This window comes from Antechinus flavipes, chromosome 5 (assembly GCF_016432865.1).
Source record: "Antechinus flavipes isolate AdamAnt ecotype Samford, QLD, Australia chromosome 5, AdamAnt_v2, whole genome shotgun sequence".
In the NCBI taxonomy this organism is placed as follows: Eukaryota; Metazoa; Chordata; class Mammalia; order Dasyuromorphia; family Dasyuridae; genus Antechinus; species Antechinus flavipes.
This window is the reverse complement of record NC_067402.1, coordinates 132,619,829-132,643,070: the sequence shown is the minus strand read 5'-3', so window position 1 is coordinate 132,643,070 and position 23,242 is coordinate 132,619,829. Positions and strand designations below refer to the sequence as shown.

The window sequence follows — 23,242 nt, the reverse complement described above, 5'->3', positions numbered from 1 at the left end:
GTTTAAATACAAAAATCAGACTGTTGAGAATTGGGATATATTTTTTTCTTACTGAGTATTATATTTGCTTCTTATGATAAGCTTTTATATGCTCAGGAAAAGAGAGCTCAAACACATAAACTCCAAGCTGCAGCACTCCCCATGTGACCAAATCAGATTAAAATGGAATTGAGAAATATTTAACAAAATAAATAATTATATTAAAATGCAGATGATGTCAATATATAGGTTTCGTGTTGTGGTTTAATGCATTTCATTTTTATTTAAGTCTGACATCACTCCCTCAGAAGAATGACAAAGCGGAATTTAACAGGAAAATAATAGATTTGGATGCAGAAGTGGATTCAACTCACATAACTATCAGTTACTAATTGGATGACCTTGAAAATAGTCATTCTGAGTCAGTTTTCTCATCTCTTTAAAAAAAATTAAATAAAAAGGAGAGGAAAGAGACGAGGGATAGAGAGAATTACACTTGCACTCTCTCAAAAAATTTATATTATTGGGTAATATATTGAAATGGGCAGTTAGGTGATACAGTAACAGGATAGAGTAACAGTACCTGAGTTCAAATGTGGCCTCAGAAACTAGCTGTGTACGTTTGGGCAAGTCATTTAACTGTTTGCCTGAGTTTCCCATCTATAAAATTCACTAGAGAAGGAAATGGCAAACCACTCCAATATCTTTGCCAAGGAAATCCCAAGTGGGGTCATAAAGAATCAAACATGATTTAAATGACTGAACAGCAACAACAATAAAGAGTTGTTTTGTTTTTTGGTTTTTTTTTGAAATTGTAAAATGCTGTTCAATTGAACTAGTGACATTATTGCCAGATATTTTCATGTCTTTTTTTTCCATAGGTTTTCATTTTTAAAAAGACAGTAATTTACAATTAAGTAGAGTTAGTGTTTAAGGATCTTTTTTTCAGATCTTTGAAAACATGCTTTGAAAAATTATTTGAAAAATGAACTGGGATTTTTTTAAGTGATAACAGTCTGTGGATAACCATAGTATAAGCTAGATTATTATGTTTTAACTGTTATGATACCATTTTTTTCAACACTATTTCAGTAAATAAAAGAAAGACTCTTGAGATTTATTCCCAGGTAAAATGCTGAACTGAGATGTCAGTCATATCAAGTTTACTTTCTCAAAGATCAATGATCCATCAGTATACAAATTCATCCTGTTGTTAGCTTCATTTAAGAATGGTGCATGCAGTTATTCATTTTCCCCAGAATGAATGAAGTTTCTTTGGAAAAGAAATAAACTTTGTGACAATTTACATAGTTATCTTAAAATCTAGCTGAACTACATAAATAAAATCAACTAGAAAAACACATAACAATCGATATTCAGAATTCTTATTTTTAAACCATAGATATTTTTTAATTAAACTTATACATCTTGATTGGCATGTAAATGAAAACAAATATCTACCTATTAAATTTTGAGATGTTTGAGTGTAACTGCAAGTGTTTTATCAAGAACATAGTTTTGAAGTAGAAAAAATCAAGAAATACTGCAGTAGCTATATATTTAATATATTTGAAGGTAGTCTATTCAGATAATCTATTTCATCTTAAAGATGAAATTCAGCTCACGACCCTTTTTGCCCAAGAAATTTTTACATGACCCTGAGCATATAGGTGTATGTATAACAGGTATACAAATCAAACATTCACTGATAATAACGTGACCTCCACATTCACTTATGAGACCTCATATGGAGTTGTGACCCACAGTTTAAGAAGGAAAAGATTATAGAATTTCATTCTATTGCACTTGTGTATTAATTCTTTGATTCTGTGTGTTGTCTTACAGTTTTCTAAATATGCATGGATATTGCCTTTCATAGTGTCCTCATATAAATACACCTTTTAAAATCTTTCTAGTCAAAAATATCTACCTCCTCATATAAGGAGATGACAACCTAGACTAAAAGAAATTTTAAGGGCAGTAGTGACATTTTATATACTCTATTCATGAAACAGTAATGGATATGAACTAAACAAATAGAAAACATGGTATGATTTATCATTTATCACTTAAAAGTTTAAAAAAAATAAAATCTTCAAGTAAGACAAGATGTACATATTAATCTTTGGAATATCCAAGTACTCTTTGAGATTAGTGTGATATGATTTGTCCTGCAGCTGCTTCAAATTAAGAACAGGTGTAGAAGACAGATTATGCAAATACTCATATTAATGTAATTGTCAAATTGGTGTGTTTACCATTGTGCTTTTAAAGAGTAGACCATACTCCTATTTTAAATGTAAATTAGTTTCATTCTTGAGAGCAGCTATTGGGTAATACAACTTAGTCCTAGCTTAGAAATGAATTATTCCCAGTACATAGTGAAACAATTCTGAAATCTGACATTTTCTTTCTCAGTAAACTGTTTTTTTAATAGACTACGAAATATTAAACTCTACTTTGTCTTCTAAGTACAAATAAAGCTAAAGATGAAATTCTGAATTGTTTTTGGAGCACTGGATGTATATTCCTTTCTTCCACTTTCTCACATATAAATTTTAAAAAGCTATTCATTCTGTTATTTTGTTCATATTTTATTTATAAAATATTAATATTATTTTTAAACAAGTCTAAAACAATAGAAATGGTAAAGAATGAATTTAAAATGCAGATACTTTCTTGAATGACCAGAACACGTATGAACTCAGGTATTTAAACCTATCCAAGAGGCAAAACAGGAGTTTAGTTGTCCATAGAGTATTTATACTTTTTCTCACTTTGTGCAATATACATAGAAAGACTTGAAGAGCCTGCTTCCTTTGCATACCCTATCTAGTGGCTTGGCATCAAGCATTTTTACATATTGAATGGCAAAATACTTTGTCAGGAATAGTGTTTGTTTGTTTTTCCCCCTCATTGGTCATGCTCCTTAATCACACTGTTTTCTCATAGCTAAATAAGAAAGGACAAGAGCAGAGGACCACATCATGATGAGATATGCCAATGAGACAGATTTCTGTATGTACAATTGCAATCTCTTTTTGTACTCTATTAGACTCTATCACTCATCAGTGTAGGCAGGAAAAGGAGCTGCCACTGAGATCTACAGGAGATTAAAAGTAGCTGATCTAAGAGCTGCTGCTGACTTCCCCTGTAGGGATCAGATGAGAAACTGCCACGTCCTCCAAATCCCATATATATATTCCTGGGGGTGCCAGTGATCTATGTGCTTCTCCCTGAGGAGTGAAACATTCTATGGAAGGGATGCTGGTGCTTCCTGGATTTGGGAGAGATGCTATAAGTAATCATTTTGTTTTGTTGTGTATGTAAATAGCAACTTATTTTTTTTTCCATTTCCTAACATCCTACTCTAAAATTGGGTTTGGATAGAGATAACAGTAAGGGTTTTATATAATAGGAATTATCCAAACATTTACTCCCAGGAAATAGCAAAGCTTCTCCTTGATGCCTAGGAAAGATAAAGTTGATCAAACTAATCTAGGAAGTTGATATTCATTTCTGCTGTACCCCCTTCTCATGTTTCCTCGTTATATATTCATAGTGAGACAGTAATAAAATTTTCTGAGAAGCACTTTCATTTAGACTTGAAATAGGGGTGAGGTTACATGATCAGCTCACCCAAACTATTAGGAGAAAAGATATTTCTTCCAGTAAAACAGTTCAGATGAAAAAATATATTCACCAGGAAACAGAATTTGTTTCATCTCAGAATCATCAAGACAATGTAAATGTGCAAGAAATCATGACTCAGACAAGTGTTATTTAATTTTCTCTCTTTTTTGTGTTTGATTTTAAAAGACTTCTCCTTTAAAATTTCAACTCAACATTTTTATGTTTAAAATTTAGTGTTCTGGGGCAGCTAGGTGGCACAGTGGATAGAGCACCAGTCCTGAAGTCTGGAGGACTGAGTTCAAATTTGGCCTCAGACATTTAACACTCCCTCACTCCCTATCAGTGTGACCCTGGGCAAGTGCCTCAGCCAAAAAAAAAAAAAAAAAAATTAGTGTTCATACTTACTAAGCCATCATTTTTCGGGGGGAAACAAAGATCTATCCTAAAGCCAGCTGGGGGCTCACACTTGAGGAGAGTGAGATACATAGTGACAATGATAAGTTTCTTCCATGTTCCAGATTTACTTTAAATTACCTAAAAATAGCCTTACCCTTAGATTGAAAGCTGATTTAGTAGATTAGGTCTATCATCCTGAAAGCTGTTTCACTAGTACCTCTGTTATTTGTTTTAGAAATAATTGAATGCAAATGGAATTCAACATCTGTACTATGTCTCTTAATACTTATTAGGCAAATTCAATTAAGGGAGAGTTGAAAACCATGTAAAATTATTACATATGAATTTATTTTCTTAATGCTACCTAAAATAAAAGGACAAATATGTGTTTAAAATTAGTATTAAATTTTGTTTCATGAACCCCAAATTTGAGACATTCCTGGTTTCCCTTCCTTCAATTACTCCATTGCAAGACTTAGTTGTTCTGTTTTCCAAAAAAAATTCATTGTAATTTAGTCCACCACAAAAAACCTTCCTGGAGCATAGAAATGACCTACAATGGCAAATTAATTTCTTTTATTAGCACATTGCATGGTTTCACAAATTTTCAATTAGCTTATTTGTACTTTGACAGTATTAAGAATTAAAAAAAAAAAATTCATACTTCCCAATAGTACTTAGAATGTGAACAAGTAGAATTTTACCTGTTGCATAATGAATTGAATTCTAAAAATAACCTCAATGTCACACTTCTTAGGATATTAAGAATCAAAGTGCATTGCAACTACAGAAATCACAGATAATCTATTGCTTATATTTTTACATTGCCTAAACCTTTTAAAGGTTTACCATTTAACTGTAGGGCTGGAGTCAGACTGGAAATTGTTAAAAAAAAAAAATCATAAATTATATACTTTGTTTTTTAAACCTTCCAGCAACTTTTTCAATTAGCATTATGATTTCTTCAGTCAAGTAACAGCAGAACTAAAAGTTGTTTCAAAGCATTTTGTCCTTAGTCATCATATTATCTCTGGGACATTAGTGAAAAAAAATCATTAATTTCATGCCATTATTAAGATATACATCATGAGAAGGATTCTGGGAAGATAGCAGAGTAGGTCAGTAATTTTTAAGCTCTCCAGATTTCCCCCACAGACTGAATAAATTTGTGCCTCAGAGCGACATAGACTGAGGAAGAGTCAAAAAGACTTGTGGCAGAACAGAATTCCTCCTGTACAACCCAAAATGATCCAAAGAAAGATTTCCAGACTAGGGATTAATCAATGTGAAGTGCAAACATCCCCTAGGGCTAGCTGGGTTTGGCTGGTACCTCCCAGAAGGTGTGAAGAGTTGAGGGTTTGAGGGAACCTTGGCTGATTAGGAACACCAGGCCCAACAATACCGCTGAGACTAGGCCTTGGGTAAAAAGGAACCAGTATACCAGGAGTGCAGAAAGGCGGGGAAGGGCAGATAAGCTGGCTTCAGGCACTTACAGCAAAATAGAACTCTTCATAGAGTTCCAGATCAGAAAACTGAAGTTATGCTAAAGACACCATTCTCCCTCTCTCCCCGCCCCCATTGGAGGTACTTACACTAATACTGCTTAATTAAAAAAAAAAAAAAAAAAAAAAACCTAACCATAGAAATTTACTATGAAAATAGGAAAAACCTGGGTTCATCTTCATGGGAGGATACTGACGTTTCCAAAAAAAAAAAAGGTTTTTTCTACCTCAAAGAGTAGGCTCTACCCAGAGAGAATTTATAGAACTCAAGAAAGAATTTAAAAATCAAATGAATGACATTGATGAAAAACTACTAAAAAATATAAACTACCAAAGAAAAACAAGATTATGAAAAAAAAAGTTAACCAATTGGAAAAGAAGACACAGGCTCAATTTTTGAAATTTTGAAAAATTAGAATTGGGCAAGGGGAAGCCAGTGAACCTATAAGAGACCAAAAATAACAAAACAGAATATAAAGAATGAAAAAATAGAACAGAATGTGAAACATCCTTTAAGAAAAACAACAGATCTAAGAACAGATCAAGAAGATAAAATTTAGGAATAATTGGATTACCTAAAAGTTGTGACCAAAAACAGAATAATGCAAATAATAATAATAATAATAATCCAAGAAAATTGTCTGGAGTAATAGAACAGAAGGGAAAACTAGAAATAGAAACAATCTACCAATCACCACCTCAAAGAGATCTTTTGTGAAGAACACATAGGAATGTCACTGACAAATGTAATCCCCAGATTAAGGAGAAATTTACAAGAAACAACTCAAATATGCTGGGGATGCAATTAGAATTGTTATGGGATTTATCAGCAGTCACTTAGACCTCAAGTCCTGGAGTCATATCTACTGACAATCAGAAGAACTAGGCCTGAGCCAAAAATATCATATCCAGAAAAATTATCCATAATACAGAGCGAGAAAAAATGGATATTCAGTGAACTTGCAGATTTTCAGGACTTTCTATCAACCAAATTCGAACTTATTAGAAAAGTTAATATATAAGAGCCAATATCAAAGATCATTTTCAAAGAACTCAACGTGGACAAAGTGTTTTTTTTTTTTTTTTTACAAGGGAAATTTATAGTATCTGTTTAAGTTTAACACCAACAATAAGAAATAAAGGAGAGGAATGGGAGGAGACTGAAGCAAAACTTGAGGGAAGAAGACAAGAGAGAGATCTATGGGAGGGGTGGGGTTTAAGTAATAGCAAGGCAAGTTAAGGAGCATAATTAAAGCAGAGTTAGGAGGGATAGAAAAGAGGTGTGTGGGGTGGTGGCAGAGTGTGTGTGTGTGTGTGTGTGTGTGTGTGTGTGTGTGTGTGTGTACATATATTTGCATACATAAATATAACCTTGCTTAACTATAGCCTCCTTGAGGGAGGTGGGAATGAAAGAGTTAAAAAAAAAAGTGCTCAGCAGAGAAAAGAACAATTTACAAGGAAGTAAAAAAAGGATGGACACATAATTTCTCCTACTATTATATATACTTTCTTGAACGGGTAATTTATTGTTTTATGTTATGAATTCTGGTTATTGTTCTCTTGGACATATGACAATATTCTGTTTTGTTTTGTCTTATTTTTCTCTTCCTTTTCTGTTTTTTCTTTTTCTTTATTCTGAAATTTTCTTATTTATCCTTTTTTATTCTTAATAAAATAATATATTCATTTTATGTCCAAATATAAATATATATTCATATGTAATCTGCTGCTTCCTCTCCTTAAAAAGAAAATCCTTTTGTCTGAATTTTTTCCATGTATCATTCAGAATATCTCACCTTACTTTCTCAGGGTAAAAAAGAAAGATTTTTATTTTCTTTTGAATCTGGAGCATGAGGATCAGAAGACTAGCAACTATTATTTGAACACTTGATTATTTCTATCCTACTTTAGAATATGTGGTCGGAGGGAGAGCAATAAGAACATCTCATAGGTACAGTCTGATTCTGTTTCTTTGTCTCTCTTCTTTCCCTTTCTCAAGAAATTATCATTTTAAAAAAATTTACTTTCCAGAAGCATCCAATCATTCCTGAGAAATGTAGCTCCCTATCCCTGCCCTAGAAGAAAACAGTAGCCTAGAAAAAAATATATATCCCCACTCATACTCAGCACGCAAAGCTCATGCCTCAAGAGCCTGTTGACTGCTGCTTTCTCCTCCTCTTAGTACATAATAACCACATCACTCGTAGGAACCCCCATAGTATTTTTTTCCCTTTTCAGTGACTTTAGTTCTCATGGAAGGTACTTGATTAACATCCCAGGAGATTGAATTGTCTACTTATTTAATGAAAAGGTATAGGTCTTATCCATATCACAGATGGCAGCCAGGTCATTTGCCCCATCCTTGATCTCAACCTTACCTGCGGAGACAGACAAGCTCTGTGGGTGAGAGGTGACCATGTCTTTTCTATTCTTGGCTCCTCTGCTGAGATTTCTAACAAGGGTGCCAATTAGTGCCAGTTATGGTGGTAGCTTTTGTAATGTGAGTTAGAGGGGTACTGGCTGAAAATAGGACTAAGAATCATACATTCAAATCCTGGCTTTGGTAGTATTCCTCCCTGAATTTTTTTCAAATGGGTATATAGCATTTCTCCATGAAGTGGGGATCTATTTCTATGGCAAAAATCTCATTAAATGATTAATATTAAATGTTTTAAGTATTTTATCCTTTTTAAGTGCCTATCTAGTGGATTCTCTCTTGAGATAAAACTATCATCAGCTTATTTTTATAGTCTCTACCAAACTAGTATCAAATTAGCCCACTACTAATTGACTATTTACCCTGCATTTTCTTTTCCAAAGTAATCTACCTTTTCCTTTTCTTTTGTTGTAGAAATAGAAGATAAATGAGCATTTACCTCTTAGATGTCTGAGAAGAGAGAGAAGCTAATAATGTCCATCAATAATCAGCACACAAATAGACTATACCTGTGTTGACGCTTCTGTTCTCAGACTAATGATTTATTTATTTTACTGATGGCTGCTGTCTTCATTAGGGGATGTTACACATCAGATGGTGTCATGCAAAACTCAAGACATTGTGTCTGCCTAAACAAACTGACATTTTGGGGAGGCAAAAGACATTGAATTTATCATATTGGTTAGTAGTTCATTCAATTGGTTAGAATACCATGATAAATGAGACCAAGGTCATGAGTTCAAACCCCATGTGGGCCAGTTAGCTTTGCCCTGTTCTATGGCCACAGACTCCATGCTCCAAATTAAGTTCCAAATGTTATCATAATACAGTCCTATTTAAATAATAGGACTGTTGATTGAAACATTTCTAATTAATTATGTGTTTGTTGATGGTGAAATTTTTAAGTGGGATATAACAGTTGTAAAAGATTCTAACTATAGACAGTAAAGCATATTTTTGAGTGAAACATCTGTATGGGAAAGCTGAGAGATTTTATACATCTGTTCCTTACTCTGTGCAATGAATTTCAGAGAACTTATATACAAATCAGATTTATGCCAGGTGAAAATCTTCACTATAGCATTAGAGTTTGGTATATAAAGGAATAAAATCTGTGTGCAATATTTCTATAAATTGAAAAAATTATAAAGGATAATTGCCCCTAAATGTCCCTCTCTTGGGGGAAGAGGTCAAATTCAGTTTTAGACTGGGTTTCCATAAAGCAAAATATCTCCTGATCATCAAACCAGTGTGTGTTTATAATACTGAAGAGAAAAAAATAATAGTAATGAAAAAGCAGTTTTTATATCAATGACAAACACAATAATACCCTGTACTGGATCATTTCATTGAGCATTGTTTTCCATTAACCTGTTCGTTAATTTAGAACTGACCTCATGGTGAGAAAAATAAGGCATCTATATCACTCACTTTTGCCTTTAATGTACAGTACATTGTTAATATCATTAATAACTACAACATTATATATGAGTGTAGTCTAATTTGAGTCAGCAGAAAGAAATGGGTGAGTCTTTACTGCCCTTTTTGGACATGTTCTGATTCTTAATGGTACTCCATAAGCATTTCTTGTGCCTGTTAGATTCTTGCTCTAGGCCACATAGAAGTTATAAGACATGAAAAATTCTCATGAAGAATTCAAAGAATTTTACTATTATCAGCTTATTGATTTCTGTATCTTGTTGTGATAGGTAAGCAGTTATATGATGAGGGTTTTTTTTTTTTTAAGCTAGCAGGAGTTACATCAACAGCAAACAAGTCTCAATCATGATGTATCATTTTGCTTCCTGGAAATATTACCATATTTAACATGAATGAGTCACTTGACCAAAAGAAACCAGAGAAAAATGAAAAGTGTGATTAATCAGGGCTTTTTTTTTTAACATATGATCACTTCTCAAAATATTTTTGCATAGTGTAGAAGGAGCTTTGTGAAATCACATTATTCCTATTTTTCTTCTTTAAATATAATATATAAAATTGTATACATATCAAAATATTAAAAATTTATGAAATGGTACAACTCACTTAATTTTCTTTTTTTTTTTGCCCCAAAATTTATCCTGAAAGACATTATAAATTACTGGATCTTCCAGACCAGCATTTAGGTTTTTCCCTTAGACTAGTTTTTGTCTAAATTATTTCAGAAATTACTTAACAATTGGCTTGGCTTTTTTCTTTAATTGGCAAAATATTTTAATGCATTTTAAATTCAGAGCATTAAATACATGTAGAATATTTTACAGAGCATGTATAGTGTTATAAATATCAATTAGTATTATCATTTTTATAAATCATTATTTTACATAACTTGCCATCCCTTTTGGATTGGCTGAATTATAATGATATTGAATTCCTAAATTAATGATATTAAATTCCTAAATTGGTTTTGAATATTTTAAATATTCACTTTGGACAACATAGAGTAGTACAATTTTAGTTTAAAATGAAATGGTTTTGGTTGAAAAAATAAAAGGCCAGTCTACTTCTTTGTGCTCATATGAGGTATCTGCCTTTATCATCTTTTCAAATCAGTCTCTCCTTTACCAACTTACCTCACCTCATCTGTGAACTTAATAGTAATTCAGCCAGATCACATGTAAAAAATTTGTGCCATATTATAACTATCTAATCTATATTTCATTTATAAAATCTTTTCAGTGACTTAGTTATTGGACCATATTTTCATATTCTAATGAAGGAAATTTGTGCCATGAATGCATTTCAGGATCAAGTGACATGATCTTCATTGTTTTGATGACCCATACTCAACTTAGAAATAGATGCTTTCCAAAGCTGATGCTGAAATTCCACACTGATACATCACCCTGGCCTCATCTCTCTTCACTACCTCCTTTAGTTCTTATTTGAAACAGATGCAAACACTTAAAACAATCCATTCACATTTAGTTTCACTCTGATTTTGCAGAATATGTCAAGCTGCCTCCAGGAGAACCATGTCTAAATGACTTGTCTGATTTCATTCTCATTGCTCCTCCTTTGCCGATTTGCAAACTCCAAGGCTCTGTGAAAGCATGATTGGTCAGATATTTATTAGCATCTGTTGCCAACCTCCTGTCTCTTCTTGTTGAAGAGATCTCTCAGCCTGTCAAGTGAAGTTGCTGGTTGCTTTTACAAAAGCATGATTGCTTGAACTAATCCTTTTGGCAAAAGTCAGTGAACAGTCCAATGGCAAAATTGGTATTATTTTCAAGTTGAAGATCCGCAAATCCTTTCAACTTCAGGAATGATTAATTAGGGGAAGATAGTAATATTGATATATTATACTTAATCCTCAGCTCTGTAGATAGTTATCTGTGTTTTAATGAGTAATATTCTTTGCAGAGTTTATAAATAAATCTACCTTTTCCTCACAAAGGTTTCTTTTTATCTTTTTTTATTTTAAGATATTCTTTTTATCATATTCCACTACAACTTTTGTTGCCTTTACATTAATTTTAACTTTGTTTAATAAATGTTTATTAAGCATTTATTATAAATAATACATTGTTCTAAGTCTTGGAAAGTAAAAATTAGAGGCCAGATTTTTTTAAATTATAGAAATAACAATTAACTCTGAAATCTTAACTAGGGGCAGCAGTTCATCGAGAGGAAGTTATTAAATTTATAAAAATGTTTGGTGAAGAAGATCTCTCTTCCATTAGACTGTAAGCTCACTGCATGTTGATGGTTTCATTCTTTGTATTTCTTTTTATATTATTTCATTCTTTGTATTCTTCAGATCTTAGCATGGTGCTTCACACATCATAGACACTTTATAAATAATTGTTGATCAATTCACTGATTAAAGTTACAGAATAGAATTTTTTTTTTTTGGTAAATTCTGTTAACCAGACTGTTGATGAAGGTGTAACATTATGTAATTGATCAAAATTTTGGTAAATGTGATAACCATTTATACCCTTTATGAATGACACATTTTCAGACAATTACAAATAACATGAATACAACATCAGCAAGCATTATCTAATCACCTTTGTGTAGTAGAAAAAATCCTGGACCTACGAAGACCCCAATTTCTCTTCTGGCTCTGATCACTGACAAAGTACATAATGTTGGGTAAATAAATTAACCTTTTGGAGTTTCAATTTCCTCATCAATAAAACTGGGATAACAGCATTGGAAAGAGTTACCTAATAGATAATAAATTGGGTTTGTGAAGTCCATATTTTGTAGACCATACAGTACTCTATAAATGAATCATTAGGATGATGATTCAGAAGGCACTTCTAGATTGTTTGTTCCCAAGGTTATCATTATAGTGCTATCAAAAGAGATTGTAAGTGGTTTTTTGATTTTCAGAATGCCAGGTTTTACTATAATTGTATTTGAGTTAGGGGATATGGGAGCAGAGAATTATAACTGTATTAATTCTTAAAAAGAAAAAAAAGTGCTTTTCTCTTATTTCATCCTTAAAGGCCACAATAAAAAAGTAAAGTATTAATGGCAACATATTATAATTTAGTCCTTCTAATAACTTAGTAACCCTTATATAGTATCCAATTCTGATATTACACATTTATATAATAAGAGTCATGTAATATAATAATCCTCATTTAAATAGAACATTAGTGTGTCTTATACATCTTTGATCCCTAACTTCACGAAGTTGATTTTTATTCTTATAATGATATTATATTATCATTAAATACAATATGATCAGTATTTCAATAACGCAATAAATAATAATACTTTTTTTCAGTTCAACAGACAACAGATATTTGAACAGGCCAGAAGATGTTGTTACTATTTATAAAGTAAATGAATCATGTATTTTAAATAGTTAATTCTTCAACATTCAGGCATATTTCATTAACTTTATAATAATCTTAGAATTATGTCAATTACTTATTTTTATGAAACTTAATTATAGGTATTCAGTTTAGTTAAATATAGTGAGCCATAATTTTAGGAATTTCCCATACAAAAATTTAATCAATGTAGAAACTCTTGTAGTTTCTGTATAGGTTAGAGTGTCTGCCTATGGTTCATTCCAAAATCGATTTCATTTTGGTTGTATAGTATAGTATTTAATTTTTTGATGTTGCTTATGACCTTGTTAAATAGTAATCCAAAAATTGTGTGGCTTGTTTTGATTTTAACCAAAGTTACAGCTGCCTAGCTGTAAAGCAGTCAGTTTCTCTTATTATGACTAGTTCTTCAACTTGTACTGTTTTAAATTGCCTGCAATTAGCATATTTCAACCTTATTTTTAGGTTTAAATTGCAGTGTGAGAGTGTACTCTCCTCTTAGCTAATTAGTGCTATCAAGGAACAGTAGGTTACCTCATTAGTACCATGTGCATTTAATTAAAGAAGAGAAAATTGGAGTTAACCTCATAGTTAATATTTTCACAGAGTGCTACAATGCCAACACCTTCAATTGGAGTCACACCCCTGTGTATCTAATTATGCACTGGTGCCAAATAAGGTTAGCAAGGGTACTACTAGGCTGTTGACAAAATAATTTAGAGGAAAACGCATTTGCTAGTTTATGACAGTCAAATTTAACTAGAACACTTTTCCCCAATCTGATGACAGTCTTCCCCACAGGAAGCAGAATGGAAGGACATTTTGAAAGAATTTTTGTTAAAGTAGTAGAATTAATATAGCTCTTAACTTGAAGCAAATGGCATATAGTCATGTAAAGTATATACAATCCATTCCTTAAACACAGCCCACTGAACTTGAGATGTATTTGAAAAGAATTATTTATAAGATGTAATATTTACATGCATCAAACTACTACAAATACTCCCTGACACCCTTACCACCTCCCTTCCTGCTTTTCTTCTTTTCTGGTGTAGTTATAATTTCCCTTGTGTATCTTGCGAATTGGGATCTTCCTTTCATATCATACATGAAGTCTAAGGATGTGTTGTCACATGGCCTATTCAAATGCAGTGTAATCCTTTTGCCCTTCAGACAAAATCTTTGAAATGTCTTATGTTACTTAGGTAAAAAAAAAAAGACATTCCATGTCATTTATCAATAAATAATCACTTAGCTTTGCTCTTAGGGATGAAAATGCATACTATACAATTGAATGCATAGATTTATAGTCAATGGATATAATATAATTCAACAGGTTTGAATATAATTGAACAGGTTAAAAACTATTTAAACTGGTATTGCCGAGTTTGACCTTATTGTCTGAATTATAGTCCAAAGGATTATTTTAATGACTTTTTAAAAATATGGGTGATAAGTGGCTAAGCAACTTTGTTTATAGAGATTATCATAATGATAAAATGAAACATTTTGCCATTCCTTTGATGGAACTTTAAATTTACTTTTATTAATCATAATGAAATCCATACAAGTTTTCTATCAGCTTTCTCATGACTAAATGTGGACATGACTCAATGACATAATACAATCACATTTTGAAAACATTTAATTGTTCAGATTATACATAAATACATATTTCTCTTTTGACTGTAATTTCAGGTTCAAAATATGGGAAGTGATTCTTTTCTAATGTATCCACTCTAGTTCTAAGCTCACAGTAGATTGTAAATAATTGTATTTCAAAAATTTACTTTCAAGTATGGGCAACTTAGAATGGCATCATCAGCTAAGAAAAGATGAAGTCTGATATGATAACATTAAAAAATAATAACCAGAAATAATACAATTCTTTTACAGAGGGTACATAAAAAGCAGAATACTTAAATTATTAAAGAGAGATGTGAGTGAAATTTAGAAATCCAACTAACTACTAGTGGTCTTCAGTCTAAAATTTATTTTATTTTTCAAAGTAAAATAGTGTAGTTAATGTCTTTCCCTCATATAATGTGAATACTGACAATATATCTGGAATAATGTTTACAAGGTGGCTGGCAACTTGACATCCCTTCCCCCACCTCCCCAAAAAAGCCATGGATCAAGTCCTCTTCTGTGAGTTAGCTATGATTTTTTTCTGTTAGCCTATCCCCTTCCATTAGTAGAAATAAACAAGAAATGTCTGATACAAGATTACAGATATAATTAGTTGGATTTCTACTGCTCCTTTGATTCTCATTTCAGTTAGGGTTTATCAGCTATACACTTCATAGTTCCTGTGAGCTTATAGCTTTAAATTTTAATGTAAATGCAGACATATGTTCAGCCTTCATGATTCTATATCATCACTTCCTTTTTCTCAAAACTTAAAGATGTAATCTAATGAGATATTGATAAAATCTAAATAATGAAAGAACAGGAACTAGAGGTTATCCCAAATCAAATATTAAGGGAAATAATTATAACATATTCCGAAAATCACAGGATTAAAAACACAAAAATCTTTTTACTCCCATTATCAAAGAATAATGTATAATTGAATTTTGGGGGTATGAAAAAAATTAAGATCAAATTCTATTATCATTTAGGCTAAACAAGTAGTATCAATCCTGCTAGGGTCTTTTGGGGGCTTTAAAAGAAAATCTAATATTGTATTTAAAAAAAATCTATCTAGAATTTTGAAGTGCTTCACTGAAAAAACTTTTTTCCCCTCAGACCATCAGTATATATAAAATTTAGGGCATGTGACCAACTACTTCCCAGTTTCTCAAAGAAAACATTTTCAATATTGTATAAACATTAGAACAAATCCCTACAATGGAAAAGTTTGCTTTATAAAGCTACTTGCTATTATGTATACTGGATCTTCTCAAATGAAGAAAGAACTCTCATTTTAACAGTGACTGAGAAAAGCAAGATTATTCTCTTTATGAAAAATGTTGCACATAAATAATGAAATACAGAACCTTGTCCTTTATGAGAAATCCCAAAGATGAATATTGTGATGTTAAATGACATTCAAAAATAAATATAGTGAAGTAAAATAGCAATGTGATATTTTATATAAATGGTCAAATGCATACATAAAAGTATGTGGCAGGAGAGGATAGGTAATGAATTCTGTATACAAGTCAAGTCTCATGGTATTATAAATGTATTCTCTCTCATTTGCTTTGTTCTATCCTAATGATCTGAATTGATCTGGTTCTGGGGTCTTATTCAGTTGTAATCCCGAGGTATCAGAATGTTCTTGAGTTTTCTTTGCAATGTTAATTTTTTTTTTGAAAAGTGGAAAGAAAAAGAAAAATGTAGTGAGGTTTACTGATGATTCTATAATGGAACAGAATTGTGGAGAATCACTGAAACAGTTTAGATTTGTTATGAAAATTATGAGACACTATGAAGCTTCTCTATTTTTTCAAAAGAGAAATTTCAGTGACAAATTTGGAAAGAAGGACAGTGTGTACTTTCATTAATCAAGCAGAAATTTATCCAAAGAATATGCTTCCTTTTTTAAAAAGCACATTTAAAATGGGGCATAATGTTCCTAATTGGCAACCTTTTCCCTAAAGGAATTACTATGGAAAATCTGTTTTTATTAGATATTAAGAAGCAAATGCCCTAATAGGTTTTTCTCCTCTAACTGTATAGAAAAAACTTATTTTGGCATAGTTTCTTCTCATACTTTATTCTCCTTGTGGAAAGAAAACTGTAAATGAGGTCTAAAGATTTTAAGTGATATATTTAGGGGGAAGCTTTTCTTGTTGTTTTTGCTTTTTGTTTTTTGATGTAGAAGTAATACGGGGAAAATCCTTACAGATATTGGGAGAAGTGGAGCTGGCTTATATTCAGCAACTAATTTATTGTTTTAACTTCTTCAGTGTATATCTTAAGAATCATAATTGTATATTAATTAAACTACCTATTTAATTTGTTTATAGTCTTCAGAAAACATTGAATATAATAAATAATAAAGTATAACACCTATTTAAAGCAGTCTATAAATATACAATGTGTATTTTCCTTGAAAAAAGTATTATCAGAGATATTATGACATAGTAAGTATTGATTTAACATTGATTCAGCGAGACATGGTTTAATTCCTACTGTCTGACACATATTAGGCAAGTCATTTAAACTACTAATATTTTAAGTTACAGACAGCTGTTGATCTGCATTGATGGAGGAAGTTTCCTTACCAAGGAATTTTTTTAACCAAGGAAATCACAGTTCCAGCCAAAGGAGGGGAAAGCATGAAATCATTGATTCATAGAATTTTAGCAATAGAAAAAAACATTAGACACATATGATTCAACCACCTCATTTTGCCTATGAGGGAACATTCTTGAGGCCGAAGGATAGTGAGTAATTTCTTCAAATTTACCCAACTTGTTAACACAACTAGAACTAGAAACCAGGTTCCCTAATTCCAAAATCAATTAATTCTCTCCTACTTCATTCTATCTAGAACACAGAAATTAAAATTAGTTCACAAATGAAATTTAAAAATTTTCTACTTGGAAAGTTCCTCAGAGGCCATTTAATCCAAATCATATCCGGACTATATCCCTCCATACAATGTACTTAATAAATGATCATTAAGTTTTATGATCTTTTGTGAAGGATGTTTTCCAAAGGAAAGGAATCGACTTTGATTCCATGTTAGATGACTCCACTTGTGTTTAATTAAGGATATCAAATATAACTAACCAGGAACACAAGATTTTATTTCTAAACTCTCAGATGATTCATTGAAAGGCTTGTAGCCCATTTTTTCTGTGCATAAAACCACAAACTTAATTCCTATATGTTTAGTCTCTTGAAAGGCATTTAATTTTTTTTTTTATTCTCAATGTACTTGAAGTTCTTTAGACAGATAATAATTTAGAAGTGCATCTTAAGGAAATCTCAGACCTGATGAAAACTATGGCTCAAGAAAATAACATAGAATGAATTTGAAAAGTTCATTTAAAAAGTAATATATTACAGGAGACTTCTCGAGAAGTGCTACTTGAATTTTAAAAAATTTCTTCATTGTATATCTTAAGAATCATAAATGTATGTCAATTAAACTACCTGTTTAATCTGCTTAGAGTATAGTCTTCAGAAAACCCATATTAAAGTATAACTCACTCTTGTAAAGCAATCTATAAATATAAGATGTGTATTTTTCTTGAAAAATATATCATGACATAGTATTAATTTAACCTTGATTTGTTGTGGAGCTCACCAACTATTTAAAAGTTTAATTCTTAAAATGGACAAAATTCTCATAATTAGAAAGTTCTCTGAAATTCCTGGGATTCACAGTTGGGTTTTTTTGGTTTGGGTTTTGGTTTTGGTTTTTGGAGAAGGAAAATTCCATAATAACAACCTAAGTCTCTCCATAACTCAGATCCTGCTGGACTGCTCCTTTATCTAAATGGTCTCATCAACAGATACCTGATAAGATCATTTTATTTGTTAGTCATATCAATAAGTTTTCATCCTTAAGTGAATATTTTGCTTAGGACAGATGACAGGAAGTTCTAACTACTATCACAGGCTGTACTATGCTTTATGCCTTTTGTGTCTTGGCAGTTTATTGCACATCCTTCAATGTGCTCTCTGCTTTAGCCATTTTGTTAATTTTTAAACTGTGGTCCAGAAATTCCAATTTGATTCTGAATTATCATGTTTGCAAACTTCCTAAACTTTTGATCACCAATATATTCTGGTTATACAATAAAAATGAATTATCTGGCAACTTCAGTTAATGTGCAGTCCCCTTTACACAGTGGCATAAGGAAAGATTTCTGTATTTGAAATCTGGGGATCTGGATTTGAATTCTGGTTCTGCTACTTATAATTTATGGGACTTTGGACAGATTCCCTTAACTTTTTAGGGTCTCAGCTTCCTTACAGTAAAATGAGAGAGTGAAAATTAAAAAGATAACTTTTGAGGTTTCTTCTCACTCTAGGTTAGAGGATCCTCTGAAATTCACTTGATTGGAATAGATATTTCTTTAACACACAAGGCTCTATATTGTCCTAAAACCAGAGTTTCAAGAGTCTTAGCATGAAGTTCACTCTTCTGAATCCCCTTTAAAATTAAAAAATAGGATTCTAGAGGATCTCCCAAGGCCATTTTATCATATAGATTAAGAAGCTCTTACACTAACAAATGCAAGATGAACTATACTTTACTTAAGTACTTCCTAGAAATCAGGTGATCCCTTAGGTTGTGACAAAGAAAAAGTAAAACTACTTCTAGCAACCCAATAGTTTTACCTGATAATATTCAATTTACATTGACAATAAAGCTTATACTTAATTCCTTGAAGATAAGAATAGACTTCTCTCAGCATAAAAAAACTAGTTTCACTCATTTATTACTCAAAAAACTGACTTTTTAACCTGTCATTTTGTCCTACATCCAGTCCCAGAGAATATTGGCTATAAGAAAATTAACAATTTGGACAGAGTTTAGTGGATTGAAAATAACTTCTGGGTCTTAAATAGTACTCTACATGGAAATTGGCAAATAGACCTATCTATGTGAAATCTAATTAGAAACTTCTATCGTCTGACATTTTCTTATTGGTTTTCTTTTTTAAAAAACAGTATTGATGATAAAAGGTAAATTAGTAGGGAATAAATACCTTTTTAACTCTAGACTTACACATTTTAATAGGTTTTTTTATTCTAATTGTTTAAAAAAATATAAGTAACTTGTTCTAAGTTCGTCAGGATTAGTTTTATATCATTATGAAATGATTCTCCTCAACCATATTATAAGATTTTGGTCTCTCTAGTTAGTTGTGAATGAAGTTTCAAAATATATTTGAACTCCTTCCTTTGTATGCCTGTGCCAATAAATTAGGCCAAAAACATAGCAACTGCAAATTAGGTATTTATATTTTATTTTGGGGCATTCTTGCTGATTATTAGTCTTAATGAAAATAAAACATCCTTTGGCCCTTGTGGTTTTTTTTTAACCAAAAAAAAAAAAAAAGTCAAATACCAGCTTTACTGATAGTGATTAATATGAAACCCTATATTTAGTTCTCCTATTGAAAACTAACTAGAAGCTTCATTCAGATACAGAATCTTGGTTTCTGCTTTTCATAGAGTTAATGATATCTGTGTGCAACATGTTGATTAATCCTTTTGTTTTCTAGTGCAAATCAAAATTTTAGTAATTATCTTTAAACACCTCACTCATATGGGATGCAGCTCCCTCAGGCTGGGTGCAGACCTCTCACCTCATATTTCATTGCAGCTTTTGAGATTGCCATGGATTCTCTTGATGTTGGTTCCAAGTAGGACCAGCAGCAGGGCTTTTTCAATGGTGAATCCTCTTTGAAATTCATAATGAATAATTTACTCCCCTTGATGATTCACCAAAGCATTAGTATGGCAGAATTCAGGGGATGATGAAAGGATTATTTATTTAGTTATCTGGTTTTGTTGTTGTTAATATATTTTTCATCAAATAAATTGATACTCATACTAGAATATGTATGTAGCAATAATGTGAATTTATGCTATCCATTTAGAACAGCCAGTTTTTCGTCTACATTTTAAAGTTATTTCTAATAAACTATTAGTGATATTATCAAAAAATAATAAATTTCATCTGCATCTATTTCTACCAGTGCATGACAGTTCCTTTCTTGATCATTTCTGCTAACAAATTTAGGAAAATTGATGTCCCATCTTTATTGTTTGACTCTGGTTGCCTTATAATTGTCTGGTACATCACTGTCCTGTCATACTAGGAAAGTAAAACAAAGATGATGAAAACATATCTCAGTGATTAAATCTCCAATCACATATTCATAATTTCTAAATATAATTCATATGTATGAAATATCTGTATGATAGAAGAATCTAAATTCTCATGCTTTTCACATTCAGTTCCATCTATTGCTCATTATTTTGTGGATGAATTGAAGTATATATATATATATATATATATACATATATATATATATATATATATATACACATATATATGTGTGTGTGTGTGTGTGTGTGTGTGTGTGTATTGTAAACAGAACAAGAAGAAAACACCATTGTTTGGTTGAATGTGATCATAAAAGAAAAGTATAAGCTAGAGTATATACATATAAATGTACAGAAATAAATTTTTAAGTAAATTAAAATTTTAAAGCTTTAAAAACTTAGCTTTTATCCTCTGTAATAAATGCCCTAAGGGAAAAAAAGTCAGAAGCTAAATGTTTTAAAAATTTTGTATTCATCAAATAAGTAACAGCTTATTCTTCTGCATCTACATAAGTACATGAACTCATGGGCACAGACTTCTTCCTTATTACTGTTCCTACTATATATACACTATGTTTACAGTAATAGTTTACATATATGATTTCATGAACAATTTACTAATGCAAGATAGAGTAAAGGAGAAAAAAATAAAGGAAAAGGTATCCTATTGTTTTGTCCCTGTTCTTCTCTGAACCCATTATTTCCTACAAGTTGCACATTTCTCACTCCTTCTGTTATGCCTGCTGAGAAGTAGAGGAGTTCCACTTGATCCTATATGCCTCTTGTTACCCTTGTATTCCTTGAATGTTCAGTGTCCTGCTGGGCTTAGCTGAGAGACTGAAAAGTTGTATTACTATATTCGTTGCTAGAGAGAGGAGACAGGAACTTATACCTAATGTGCACTTTCACCTTTTTTATGCCATTTCATTCTTCTCTGGAACTAAGAGTTATTTACTCATGACCTCTGAGGACTGCCTTTGGCCTCTGACAAGTATGAGTTTTTTAACTTACATTCTTTGGATCTCTTGAACATGAAGGTTGCTATGTCTTCCTAAAATGATAAGAGTAAACTCATATCTTTAAAAAACTACACATCTCTTATCACTTTAAAAGTTATTATATGCCTTCTTTGTTTTCTGCACTTAGGAGAAACCACTTTCAATACCATACTTAATTAGAAGGTTCTCACTTGTATGTATGATATGTCAGGGACTAGTAATTCATCTCAGAAAATATCTATCTTTTCAAGAAATACAGAAAGCATTTTCTGAAATCTCAAACTTGATCAATCATAGGTACTATAGATATAATGTTTAAGTTAAGGGAAAATAAAAACTTGGGTTTTTTTTAAATATTCAATTTAATTCCTTTTTACAAGTATGGCCTTAATTCCTTTCTAGGAATTAATTATTTTTTTAAATGACTTTGTTCAGCTTATATATTTGAGGTGCATTAAGATTTTGGCAAAACCTTTATACACAGGACTCAAAAAAAAAAAACCTAAAGGTTAAAAAAGTTTTTTTCTCTCTCTCTTTTTCTTAAATATTTGTCCAATAAATATTCATGACTTCTTGTCTTTATTACAATACTTAAAAATAAAGTAGCTAATAATTCTTTTCAGGACAGTTAGGTGATGAAATGGTTACAGTGGTAGGTCTGGAGTCAAGAAGACTTATCTTCCTGTGCTCTAATCTGGCCTCAGAAACGTATTAGCTACGTGACCTGGGCAAGTCACTGTGTAACTTTGTTTCCTTATCTGTAAAATGAGCTAAAGAAGGGCACAGCAAACCATTCTAGTCTCTTTGCCAGGAAAACCCCAAGTAGAGTGACAAAGAGTAGTACATGACTAGAAAAACAGCTAAACAACAATAATTCTTTTCAAGTCACAATCTTATAACAGGAAAAAAAAAAAAAGAAAGGAGTAAATTATTTCAGGTCTGATGTTAAAATACTAAATTTGTTTTATTACATATAAAAACCAAGACTTATTTTTTAATTGACTGAGACATGAAGTGTTATTATTGGAGAATATTCATTATTCTTTATTCACTAAATGAATTAAATAACTTTTGTTTTTATCTTTTTAGACTAAGGTCTAAATTGCAAGGGAGGAATAGTTTGATGTATAACACTAGAATAGATTGTAATGAATCCATTGAGGCTATATAAATAAGATTATAACAATGACAATATCAGAGTTCTACTAGAAAGTTGCCATTATGGGAAATTCCTGGAATGTCTGCACATCAAGTCTCTATATAGGCACTACTCTTTCTGCAGCAGAACATAATATTGAAAAGAAAAGTATCTAGCAATGTTTCCTCAATTATTTTAATAACTTTCATGGATGACTTCACAATATAGCCCCAACTTACCTTTCCTGCATTGTTACACATTCTTCCCTTTCATGCACTCTATGTTCATAATAGCTGCCTTGCTGCTCTTTAAAATCATTTTACTAACTTCAGGCAGGGACCAAATTCAGACAAAAGTAAATTCCCCAATGGGAAGAGGACAAATCCAACATGAAAAGGGGAGGAGTCAGAAAATAAGAGGCAAGGGAATATAAGGAATAAATACTACAACTATCAGAGGTCTCTGGAGGAAGAAAATCCAGTTAAATACCTAAAGCATGAAGAGATAAATCAATAGGGAATATACTAAAATTAGATAGAAAGATGAGTAACAAGATATCTAAATGAGTA

General features: G+C 31.5%; 1 protein-coding gene across 4 annotated transcripts in view; it reads left to right on the top strand.

The window, feature by feature from the left end:
- The window catches only part of FOXP2 (forkhead box P2), a 711,055-nt gene that overhangs the window by 567,164 nt on the left and 120,649 nt on the right, over positions 1–23,242 (top strand). The gene's annotated exons all lie outside the window — the stretch shown is intronic.